We start from the raw sequence: 9,117 nt of genomic DNA, 5'->3' as shown, positions 1-9,117 counted from the left end.
AAAATTCTAACAGGACTAGACAGACTAGATGCAGGAAGGATGTTCCCAATGGCGGGGGAGTCCAGAACCAGGGGTCACAGTCTAAGGATAAGGGGTAAGCCATTTAGGACAGAGATGAGGAGAAATTTCTTCAGCCAGAAAGTGGTGAACCTGTGGAATTCTTTACCACAGAAGGAAGTTGAGGCCATTTCATTAAATATATTCAAGAAGGTGTTAGATATATTGCTTATGGCTAAAGGGATCAAGGGATATGGGGAGAAAGCAGGGATAGGGTACTGAATTTGGATGATGAGCCATGATCTCATTGAATGGCAGAACAGGCTCGAGGGGCCGAATGGCCTACTCCTGCTCCTATCTTCTATGTTTCTATAGCATACATCAATCACTCATATGGGGACTGGTGTCAGCAGCCAGTGAATGTTCATCATGTGCATAATGGTATTATTACCCATTCTTCATATGACATATCTACCTCATCTCTTTACTCTCCCAGATGTCCATCAAGAGCCCGCACACTGCCACATTCCAGGAGGAAGAGGAAGACGACTCCTCAGAGGAGCCTCCAGCCTCTGAGGGCGCACTGTCACCAGACATGAGCGCACCCTGCACCAGCGCAGATAAACACACCTCTGTGGGTACAACGCGAGATAGAGTATTGTTGTCATCTGGTGTCTCACAACTCACAAGTGAGCAACAACAGATGGTGGAGACAGGGACAGCAGTGGTAACTCCTCACCGGAGGGCGCAGGACTCTTCCAGCTCTGCTCAGCTGCATGCAGACGCTGAGCCTCCGGGGCCATCCATAAAGAGAGCGATCCTGGAGGTGCAGAAAGATATGTAGGAGGCTTTGCCAGGTTTTGCGAGCGTGATGTCTGCAAATGTGCAGAGAATGGAGGAGTCCATCTCCAACATAAGCACCACTGTATCACAGGCAATGGCAACTGTAGGCTCTTCCCTGGATAGGATGGCCACCTGCATGGAGCAGCTAATGCGCCACTCACAGGAGCACATGGTCTCTACAGAGAATACATGGCAGAGGCTCATAGACCTCCTCTCTAGGAGGGATGTCAACATAGACATGGGTCCTCATGGCCCCACTTCTGTGCAGGAAGGTGCTCTCCAGCTCCTTGCTATAAGGGAAGTGCGGGTGGCCCATGAGAGGAATGATGGTGAGAGGGGACATGCAAGTGGGGGCCCCTCTCAAAGCATTCACACTTCTCCCCCATTGCCACCCCCTCAGTCAGAGCCCCAGATGCCTTCTTGGAAAGCGATGGCTGAGTCTGCCGCTGCACCATCGCAGGAGGAGCAGACTTTGGCGGTGTTGTATCCGTGTGTTAATGGAGACACGGAATGCAGGAGTTGGTTTAACAGGTGTTTACTGAACAAAGTCTGGAGGTGAACTAAAAGATACAAGACACGATACAGGCTTATATAGCCCGAGTGGTCACTACCGGTATTACAGTACACAGGGGCTCTTAAAGGTACATACACTACAATTCCTCCCCTTTTAGATAATTAGTACATAACATTTTAAGTAATCATTAATTAACATGTTTACAAGAACAATAATCTACACATTTGCTGCAGTTAATCAATTATAAGTCAGTCTCTCTGGAGGCTTCCTGACTCGGTCCGGATAACGCCTCGGTGGTGTAGTAGTTTTCGGTGGTGTAGTAGGTTCTTTTGGCAAGGTCGATTCAGCTTGAATGCCAGTGTCGGGTTCATCTGGTTCCAGTATCACCGGATCGGAGGTAGATACTATGGTATCTCTGCTTCATCATTAGGCGTATAGAGTTGTGGTGTAGGTTGTCCCTTTTCGGATGACTCTATGATCTGGTCAGCATGGCACCTTATTATGCTTTCTCCAATGTCCATCAGTGGTCCTAGTCATGTGCAAATAGTTCCAGGCTGCCATTTCTTGGTACGGTAGTCCCGGACCAAAACTTGTTGACCTATCTGGAAGGTTCTAGTTGGCCTTTCATTCATGCCTTGAAATTGCCGGTTCTCTACGTCCCTTCTGATGTTTGGCTTGATCAAATCCAGCCGGCATCTTAGTCTTCTATTGAAAAACATCATGGCGGGAGTTTGGTTTGTAACCACATGTGTTGCATTCTTGTACGCAAACAAGAAGTTATCTACCTTATGTTGTAGATTTATGTCTTCATTACCCATGGCCTTTATGGCCTTCTTGAAGGTCTGGACAAACCTTTCAGCTAATCCATTGGTGGCGGGATGGTATGGGGCGGACGTGTAATGCTTAACCCCATTGTTTTTTAAGAACTTCCTGAATTCTTCGGACACAAATTGCGGTCCATTATCAGAACAGATCTGTTCAGGCAGCCCATTCCTGGCAAATATGGTCCTTAATACTGTGATGGTTTTTTCCGTGGTGTTGGAGGACATCTTTATTACCTCCGGCCACTTGGAGTGTGCATCAACCGTGATTAAGAACATTGAGTCCATAAATGGACCAGCAAAGTCGATATGTACCCTTTGCCATGGAGATGAGGGCCACTCCCATGGATGTAGAGGGGCTTGTGGTGGGGCGTTTTGGACCTTCTGGCATCCTAGGCAGCTCTTGGTCATTTCTTCGATGTCTCCATCGATACCTGGCCACCATACAAATGCTCTGGCTAGGTTCTTCATTTTCACTCCACCCAGATGCCCCTCGTGAAGCTCCTTTAGCACTTTATCCTGGAGTTTGGGTGGAATCACCACTCTGGATCCACACATCAAGGTTCCTCGGCACACTGACAGCTGTTCTCTTCTTTGCGAGAATGCTGGCAACAGTGGTTCGCCATGTGCTGGCCATCCCTTCACCGTTAAATCGTAGACTTGTGAGAGAGTTGGGTCATTTCTCATTTCCTTTTCAATGGTAGAATTTGTTACTGGTAGACATTCCACTATGGTTGAGTGGAACATCTCCACTGGGTCTACGGTAGGTGCCTCTTCTACCGTTGGCAACGGTAGGCGCGATAAACCGTCAGCATTCCCATGCTGTTTTGATCCTTTGTATTCTATGTCATATTGGTCTGCCCCTAGGAAAAGGGACCACCTCTGTAGCCTTTGCGCTGTCATAATGGGAATGCCCTTTTTAGGGTTCATATGGAGACGAGTGGTTGATGGTCAGTCAACAAGGTAAATTTTTGTCCGTGTAGGTAATGGTTGAACTTCTTCACTCCCCATACCAGGCTGAGTGCTTCCCTGTCGATCTGGGCATAGTTACGCTCAGCTGAGTTCAATGAGCGTGACGCAAAAGCTATCGGCCGCTCCGAGCCATCAGGGAATCTATGCGATAATACCGCTCCTACGCCGTAAGGGGATGCATCGCACGCCAGTCTGATTGGCAGTGATGGGTTGTAATGAGCCAACACTTCCTTGGACGTGATCAAGCGTTTGCATTTATGGAAGGCACGTTTACAGTCTTCGCTCCATTTCCAAATTACTCCCATTTGTAGCAGTGCGTAAAGAGGGTGCAGAACAGTTGACAAGTTCGGTAAAAATTTATGATAGTAATTTATCAATCCCAGGAACGACCTTAATTGTGAAACATTTTCAGGTGCTGGGGCTTTTATGACCGCTTCAATTTTTTCAGGTGACTTATGCAACCCTTCTTCATTAATTATATGGCCACAATATGATATTTGTTTCTGGAAAAATTTGCACTTGGGGCGATTTGCTTGTAGGGCCCGTTCTCTTAGCCTAGTGAGCACCTGCTCCAAATTGGCAAGGTGCTCATTGTCATTTTCTCCTGTTACAAGGATGTCGTCTAGGTAGCATTGAGTCCCCGGAATCTCTTGCAGGACTTGCTCCATAGCTCTTTGCCAGATAGCTGGAGCTGATGCTACTCCGAAAACCAGTCGATTGTACTGGTACAGACCTTTGTGTGTATTTATCGTGAGATACCTTTTAGAGGCCTCCTCAACCTCCATCTGCAGATATGCCTGTGCCAAGTCAATTTTGGTGAAACATTTCCCTCTGGATAGTGAGGCGAAAATATCTTCTATCCTCGGAAGAGGATACTGTACCGTGCGAAGGACCGGGTTTACAGTCACCTTGAAGTCCCCACAGATGCGAATTTTTCTCTGTTCTTCAGATTTATCATTATTCAACGTTTTCTTCATGACCGGGACGATGGGTGTTACCCACTCGCTCCAATCTACCTTGGATAACACGCCTGCCTTTTCCAAATTCTCCAGCTCTGCCTCGACTGCTGGACGAATTGCGTATGGCACCGGCCTTGCCTTAAAAAACTTGGGAATTGCCGCATCTTCCACTTTTATTGAGGCGGTGACGCCTTTCAAGGTTCCTAGTTCCTGTTGAAACATTTCTTTGGCGTTGGCCAAGATGTCTTTTAATCGTTCAGGTATAACGTCATTATCATTTTTTTTCTTACTGGTCACCGTCAGTGCCTGAATGGAGTGCCAGTCTAAACTTATCTTCCTGATCCATTCACGTCCCAACAGCAGAGGACCACCATCTTGTAGAACGTATAAATACAACTTCTGTATTTCCTTGCCGTTGTATACAACAGGCACCCTTATTTTCCCTCTGGGGTATACTTTCTGCCCCGTATATGTCTTCAAGATAATGGATGTGTCTTTCAAAGGTATATGCGGAAATAGCCGCTCGTAATCCCGTCGACTTATGATGGTCAGAGCTGATCCTGTATCTAGCTCCATTTTAACTGGGGACCCGGCTATCGTGAGGGTAACCCAAATGGTCTGGTAATCTTCTTTGGCAATTACATTATGTAATTTGAGACAGCTTAGTCTCTTGTTTCCAGAGTTGCTATCGCTCTTCTGGTCTTCGGAGCTACTGTCCGTCATCATTTGTACCTTTCTGTACTTTTCCTTATTGATTTTTTTTCTGTCAGTGGCTTTTTTGTTTCCAGATCGGCATACACGTGCAATGTGTCCCATCTTTCCGCATTGCCTGCATGCTTTGTCCTTGAACCAGCAGTCCCTCTGGTCATGGGTGGATCTGCCGCAGCGATAACATCTCTCAAAACTCCGTGTCATTTCCTGGGTGCCGAAGTCCTGTGGCTTTTGCTGTATCTCTGCAGCTCCTCTTGCTGCTGCTTCGTATGATACAGCCACACTGAAAGCCTTGTCCAGTGTCAAATCTTTCTCAGAAAGTAGCCTTTTCTGTGTTCCTTCACTTAAGAGACCGCAGACGAATTTGTCTCGTAGAGAATCTGCCAGTCCTGCCCCGAATTGGCAGTGCTTTCACAGCTTTCTTAATTCGGTGAGGTAATCAGCGTTACTTTCATTCTTGTGCTGATTCCTCCTGAAGTATTTGAATCGTTCCGCTATCAGCAGCGGTGTTGGGTTTAAGTGCTCCTGTAGGGTATCAACAATCTCCTTAAAATTCTTGTCCATCGGTTTGGCTGGAGTGATTAAGCTTCGTAACAGCCCGTATGTCCTTGCGCCCATCAGATTTAGAAGTACCGATGTCTTTTTATCATCCTCTACTTCATTCGCTGTGCAATATACCTCCACTCTTTCCACATATGTGGTCCAATCCTCTATATCACTATCGAAAGCAGTAATATTGCCAGCCTTAGGCATCCTGAAAATCAAAAATGGCGCCTCCCGCGCTTTCCTTTCTTCCCTGCTGAGATAAAATGGCGCCTCCCGCGCTTTCCCACCACTACCGCTGCTGACAACGCTGTTCTCCGCGGTTTTTATTTACACAGATATTTTTAATAGTTGGAGACTCGTTCCCGCCGGGCTCTCTGGGACTTTTCCCTCCCTCTGCTTGGTCCGAACGCCGACCTGCTTTGCAGCGCCGGCTGTCTCCCGAGTGCTCCACCCTCCGTCTCTGTTTGCCTCCGCCTTCCGACTCGCTGCTTGGCCCTGCTGCAGAGTCACCCGATCGAGCCCCAGCCCGCCGCCCAGGAAGGATTAGTGCAGTACCTGCCACCAGCCCGGCTAGCTGGTGAAACCAGTTTTTTTTTTCGTTTTTTTTTCTTCGACCTTCGTCTGAGGAATCGATCTCCTTGAGGTGCTGCCGAATTGCAGGTAAGTCCATTTCCAATTCGTCGCCACTGTTGTATCTGTGTGTTAATGGAGACACGGAATGCAGGAGTTGGTTTAACAGGTGTTTACTGAACAAAGTCTGGAGGTGAACTAAAAGATACAAGACACTATACAGGCTTATGTAGCCTGAGTGGTCACTACCGGTATTACAGTACACTGGGGCTCTTAAAGGTACATACACTACAGGCGGGGCCATCACAGGCTCCAAAACCCAGAGGACGTCTGCCAAAAGCGTCTAAGCAGTCACAGCAGGGAAGTGAGCAGGTGCCTCTACCTCTGGTGAAGCCATAAGGGCAGCACTTCATAGAAGCACGTGGAAGAGAAAGATGAAACCTAAGTAGATTCACAAGGGTAGCCATTTGGGTGTTTTGTTAAATGATTCTGTAAAGTTTCCGTTACTGTAATATCACACGTAAAAATCTTTATTTTCACTACTTTCCATGGACAAATTTGTGTGCACCTTTGGAAGTGGCTTAGTGGGTTGGAGTGAATGGTGAAATGTAACGTTACCTCCAGCAATGGTGGTCAGTGTGAAAGGAATGGCTTGGTCATTGTAGAGATGCTTTATGGTGTTGCTGTGGGGTGGTGCCAACCTGACGCAGCATGTGGCAGCCATATGGGTGTAATGCATAAAGTTACGTAAATCTGGCCATAGTGATCTCATCCCCGGCCTCCCGGGCAACAATGTGCTCGGGTGCTGGTGGGATCTGGACCGCAGGTTCCTCCTGCTCCTCCTTGTCTTCCAGCTGTTGCTCCTCCTGCTCCTTCTCCTCCTCTGAAGAGGCTGTTTTCTCAGGGCCTTGCTCCTCATGCAGCACTAATCCTCGCTGCTGCGCTATGTTGTGCAGGGCGTAGTAGACCTGGACGATTCTGGAGACCCTGGCTTGTGCAAACTGAGGGGCTCCTACAGATCTGTCAAGGCCTCTGAAGTGCATTTTCAGCATGCCTATTGTCTGCTCTAGGACACATCTGGTGGAAATGTGGCTTTCATTATATCTCTCCTGGGCCTCAGTACTTAGCCTCCTCAAGAGTGTCATGAGCCACGTCTTCATTGGATAGCTCTTTTCTCCAAGCAGCCAGCTGGAGGAGCAGGGAGATTGGACTGGTGCAGGATGAAAGAGTCGTGGCAGCTGCCAGGGAATTTGGCACACATGCATGATGATCTTCCTATGGTTGCAGACCAGCTGCACATTGAGGGAGTGGAAGCCTTTGCGGTTGACAAACACTCCTGGGTGATGATGGGATGCCTGGATGGCCACACATGTGCAGTTGATGATGCCCTGCACCCGTGGAAAGCCAGCCAGAGCGGCAAAGCTGAGTGTCCACTCAGTAACACTGGCTTCATCAGTGCCAAAGTTGATATAATTGGCCTACTTGTCAAACAGGGCATCGGTGACCTGTGTGATGCATCTGTGGGCGGCCAACTGTGAGATGCTGCAAATGTCTGCTGCAGATCCCTGGAAAGAGCCTGAGACGAAGAAGTTGAGGGCACTGGTGCCTTTGACAGCCACTGGTAAGGCATGTCCACCTGCACCTCTGGGCTACAGGTCTTGCTCCTGCAATGTGCAGATGTCTGCGACAACCTGGCGCAATAGTCTGAGCCTCCTTTGGCACTGCTGCTCAGTCATGTTGAGGAAGCTCATCCTCTGCCTATATACCCTGTGTTTGGGGTACTGCCTCCGGCGCGGTGCAGCCCTGCGCTGATGCCCTCTGTCCTGTGCAGCATCAGGTGTTTGAGGAGAAGGTTGGTGGTGTTGCTGTTGGTGTTGCTGGTGTACTTGGTGCTGCTGGTGTTGGTGCTCATTGTGGTCTGAATCTGAGGATCAAGGTGAGAAAGTATAAACGGCACCCATGCTGATGGAATAGATGGCAGGTCAAGCAGAGATGACAGAAGCAATCTGTCAATAATGTGATGGGTTTTACCAATGAGGTGACACTGGGTGACGATTTAGCTGGAAACACTTGCAGACTCTAGAAAGCTAAATCTGTGCTGGGAATGCAGTCAGCAACAGCATCTGCCTGAGGAAAGTGATCAGCTGTCAGGTGGAAGTTTTTATTGTACTTTCCATGCTGTGCACTAATGAGCTGGATCAATGGTCACTCAACTTCCGCCTCAGGTTGACAGGCATGGTTACGGAGCTGCATGATTCCCGTAGTCATCCAGTGAAATTTCAAAGGTAGGGTTAAAAAGACTCTTCAGGGTCTGACAAGTACCTAATAATGATTTAAATTAGCTCACCCGCCTCTGCCGTTTGGGTCACTACCGCTGCAAGTTATTTCAAATTTCCCACCTGACCAGTCTCCAATCGCACCTGCATGGATCCCAGAAAATTTTTTGCTTTTAACAGATAAAACTTTTCCAAGTGTTCACCTCCTTCAAAATTATTTCAAAGATGCTCCCTACAATTGATGATAATCTTATTAACCTCTAGTTTACAATTATGTCTATTGTCTGTTCTGTAAACAATGGAATTATATTCGTCACTTCTCAAACCTCAGGAATTCCTCCCAAATTCGCCAACTTACAAAAATGTCACTCATTTCAATCCCCATTTCCTTTAGGACCCACTGGTTGCCTGTACCAGAACTTTTAAGAGCAACACATTTTTTATATCACATCGATCATTCTTACACACTACTTAGCTCTTCTGTTGTTCCTGGAATCTGATATCTGACAGACAACTCTCCCTCCTCTTGGTGGATAAGGACAGATGTAAGTAATTATTTAATAATATTTGCACTTCCTTTGTCTCTGGATTCCAGCTTCAGTTTTAAACGAAGCAATACTTTCACCCTTCTCTACTGCACATATATTTGAAGAAATCCTTTATTCTTTTAATGTTTCTCTTGCATTTTCTTATTTTTAACATTTTTAAAATTATACTTATACAATCCTCCTGCCTACCAGATTTCTTGAAATCCTTCTGTTTACCCTAATACTCCTCACTTCTCTATTTAACCACATTGTCATTTGTTGACATTTAATCTGTCCTGATTTGGTTGAATTACCTGCCAACAGACACTGTCTGAACTCATATATGAAGAATGACCACTTGGGTGAGATGCACTGGAAAGA

At 47.1% G+C, this 9,117-nt stretch overlaps 1 pseudogene; it reads left to right on the top strand.

The window, feature by feature from the left end:
- The first annotated feature begins 493 nt into the window (after nt 1–493).
- Nucleotides 494–9,117, top strand: part of LOC147112669 (uncharacterized) — a 29,960-nt pseudogene continuing 21,336 nt past the window's right edge.

The sequence above is a fragment of the Somniosus microcephalus genome, chromosome 9 (assembly GCF_052327205.1).
Source record: "Somniosus microcephalus isolate GS21.2 chromosome 9, FLI_Smic_1.0, whole genome shotgun sequence".
In the NCBI taxonomy this organism is placed as follows: Eukaryota; Metazoa; Chordata; class Chondrichthyes; order Squaliformes; family Somniosidae; genus Somniosus; species Somniosus microcephalus.
This window is presented reverse-complemented; position numbering and strand designations above follow the sequence as displayed.